This window comes from Triticum dicoccoides, chromosome 4A (genome assembly GCF_002162155.2).
Source record: "Triticum dicoccoides isolate Atlit2015 ecotype Zavitan chromosome 4A, WEW_v2.0, whole genome shotgun sequence".
Lineage (NCBI taxonomy): Eukaryota > Viridiplantae > Streptophyta > Magnoliopsida > Poales > Poaceae > Triticum > Triticum dicoccoides.
The window spans coordinates 452,975,815-452,979,552 of record NC_041386.1 but is presented as its reverse complement, the minus strand read 5'-3'; the positions used below and the strand labels follow the sequence as shown (position 1 = coordinate 452,979,552).

The following is a 3,738-nucleotide window of genomic DNA, read 5'->3' as shown; positions in this document are numbered from 1 at the left end:
AATTAGAAATCAGCGACTGGAACGAGGGAGCACCAGATCAGATGGCTCGGCTCGGCTTTGGAGGCCGCCTGGAAAAGCGCGTGGCTGGCTGAGCCCTGTGCGGCATGGCGTGCTGGGGCGGCAGGCTTGGAGCCTGGAGGGCTAGCGATGCTGGCCGGTCTGGAAGCGTGAGGGCATACGTGGAAGCGCAAGGACGTGGCCAGGCTGATCGGGAAGCCGTAGTGAGATTTGTTTTGGAAAAGAAAAAGAGAGGACCAGGTTCGCGTGTAGGACACGGAAAGAGGCACAAACAGATCGTTTTGAGCGGAGGGAAAAAGACCATCACGTTGTGCATCCATTGGAAAGCAGAGACTTAGCAAGACAACACTAGCATCGGGATTGAGCCAATAGCACGTCACGTGCAGGCTTGGTTGAATTGCAACTAGTACATGGAAGCATACCATGTTCGGTTCTGTTTGTGTACTTGGGCATCATGTGCAAAGCTGGGATAATTTTTCGCAGGGTCAGCCGTACAAAGAACTATGGCGTCAACGGGTACCGGGTTTGAGGTGGAGAAGTTCATGGAACTGAAAATCTTGGGTTATGGAAGACAAAGATGAAAGAGTTGTTGGCGCAATAGAGATGCTTGAAGGCGTTGCAGAAAGTCATGTCAGCTAAGATGGAATTATCATGTGATGGATGGAGATTCGCGGAAGACGATTTGGGAGTCTCGAGTGTGTCATGCAGTCGGATAACTTCGGCTGGGTCAAGACTTGGATAGTCTGAGGATCGACGTGAGTCGGTTGATATAGAAGACGGTGGTGGGATCGGCGATGACGGCATAGGAGCGTGATGCTGATGGTGACCGACCTCTGGGGCGTGGAAACACGTGGTGCAGGCCCCGAGGGCTTGTGTGGTTTCGACAAGACTGTGGCGCGGGGTTGATTCAAGGTGTTGTATACACGGAGCTTGAAGTCGATGAGGCGCGGGGTGGATTGATCAACCACCATGGAGTCATGTTGAAGGTGGAGCTGGATTGAGGGGCTACGGCGTAAGTCGACAGAGAGTGGAAGCCTATTCAGTGGAAAAAAGCGAGTGACATGCAGTTCGGACTGGAGTCCAGTGGTCTGATGGAAGCGTGAAACTCGTCATCGGTCGGTGATGATCGGTGGTACTCTGCAGTGGGGGTTGAGTGGTGTGGTTTTGCGACCCTTGAGACTCGACCGAGACAGCGGAGGCTCGACGCGGTAATAGCAGCGAGGCGTGCAGCATGCACGGGACATGGAGACGGGCCAGGGCTCTGGTGGTCATACATGTGGTGAGACAACTGTAAATTTGACTCGGGATGACTACAAGCAACGGTCAAATTCCTTCAAGTTTCAGACAGGCGGTCAAGGAAGGAGCGGTGATATTGAGTTCAGGTAACTCTTATATGTGACACCCAATATGTGAGTTGTTCAATTTCACGCAGGTCAGTGATCAGTGTGTGATGGCGTTGGACTGATACTCTGGAAGTTGGGAGCGCAAACTAGAGTAATGTGGAACTTAATTTCGTTCGAGTGTTGACTCTGGTCAAGAAAAGAAGGGACTACAAGTTGCAGGTGGAGTCATATGGAGTCTTTAGAGTAGCAGCAGTACTCATAGGATAAGCTCAAGCCCAATGTACATGGAAGTTTGACGCATTGACAAATTCAAGGTGGTGGAGAATATTCGCCAAGGTGGAGTTTGTTAGAATTGTGTCGAATATTGTGTACAAGGTAGGTTACAGTTGGACTTGTATTTGTATTGTGTTTAGATAGGATATGGAGTCGTGTTCAATTAGGACACTTGTATCCTAGGCCTCTCTTATATAGCAGGGGTAGACACACGATGTAACCTATGCCAACATAATAGCACATGCGCGCAAGGGGGAGCCGGCGGCGTGTGCCGGCGCCCGGGTAGCCGGTGTGCGGTATTGTGACGGTGTCACGGGGAGGAGCGCCCGTAGTCATGCCCCGGGATGTAGCTATATCGGTTAACCTCGTTAACAAATCCCGGTGTCGTGCTCGTGTGATTGCTTGTTACTCGGATGATCGAAGGTATGCCTCGGATTTATTCTAACAATCGGTAAATAACTACAATCCTTAGATATTTATAACTAAAAGTGACCCACAACAGTTATGATCTAAAACCTTGGTAACTTGGACTCTTGATTGTTCAGTAGATCCCTAAAAGAAAGGATTGCCCAGTAGATAAAAGGTTTCTTTTAATTATACTTAGGTGACAACAAAAGAGCCTCCCCCAATGCTTATTGAAAAAAAGCAGCTTCCCGGGTCAAAATTAGAGAAATAGCTAGGAAATCCCACGTTAATCAGAAACATCTGACCATTAATTTTGTGGACCCTTCATTAATCGGTAAAAGTACGATCCTTAGATTGAACATATAAACCCTCCTAGACTCGTAGTCACGACCACGCCCTCCACGTCGCCCCATATATTCGCTATGCCACCGTTTGTAAATTATGCATCCCGCCGAGGGCATTTTAGTTCCAGCGGGCCAAAAAGGCAGGCAGCGCGGGCAGGAGCGAGACCGCGCAGACCGCGTCTTCCTCACGAACCCTAGCCGCGTCCTCGCCTCCTCCTCCATCCGCGCCGCCGCGTCCTCGTCTCCTCCTCCATCCGCGCGCCTCGGCGGCGACCCCATGGAGGGCGGCCGGGTCGGAGCGGTCCCCGCGTCCCTCCTTCCCCGCTCGGCGCTCTCTACTCCCAGCGCAGCTGCCGCCTCCCTCCACTCTTCCCATCTCGCTAGAGCCGCCGCATCCGGAGGCGACCGGCGTTGCTCCATATCGACCTTCCCGTAACCTTCTCTCCCCGCAGCGGGAGGAGAAGATGGAGAGGAGCTCGTCCGCCCACCTTCCACCATGGTTTGCAGCGGCCGGAGAAGATGGAGAGGCCGAACTACGGCTGCCTCGTGTGCGCTCTCCTGCATCTCGCGCGGGAGCGAGTGGTGGTGACTAGCATAGAAGGCGGAGGAGGTCATTGGGGCCAGCTTCCCTTCCGTTTTGGCTGCCAAGCTCCACGCGTTGGTGAGTCCCTCTCTCTATCCCTCTACATCTCTCCCTCTCTCTGTCAGAGGGCAGCTGCCGCCCCGAGGTGCAGGCGGCCATGGAAAAGCACAAGATGCCACACCTGGCTTTCCCCCTTGCCTCCTGCCCTCTCTCTTCAGCTCATCTATTTACATGTGCAAATACTTTTTTATCTATGCCTGCAAGGTGTTTGATGAAAGTTCAGTAAGGCTGTGAGGGAATACCAAACGAGAGAGGATCCAGTATCTACATGCATCAGGTTGACACCAACTTCATGCATTTTGCTTCAATATCATTGTTACTTTAATTCAAGATATTTTCTCATTCTGTTGGAAGATAGAAATGATGGTTGTAGAAAGATAATTGTTCTACTTGGATACCTTTCTTTGTTTTTGTTTGCATTGAAGTAATAATGTTCAACTGCAGATATAGTTTGCAGTCAAGACACCTGCTCCCTCGTCATCGACGGAAGGAGGAGAGCAGCAGCCACAACAGGCGACGGTGCTGGCGAATGCGTCAGACATGAGTCGCTTCGGCTTCTTCCAGCGGCCCAGCCATGACGCCCTCAAGCCGCCGATAGCAGCGGCCCTCTCCCAAGCTACACTGCTCCTGATCTTCGTCGCCCCACACCGTCGTACTATGCACAGCTCAGCCTGGCCATGATGCTCTTAGCCCGCGAACGCTCACAGCGTAA

General features: G+C 52.0%; 1 pseudogene; it reads right to left on the bottom strand.

Moving 5' to 3' along the window:
• The window catches only part of LOC119283546, an 18,112-nt pseudogene extending 15,114 nt beyond the window's left edge, over positions 1 to 2,998 (bottom strand).
• Between the last annotated feature and the right edge of the window lie 740 nt (positions 2,999 to 3,738).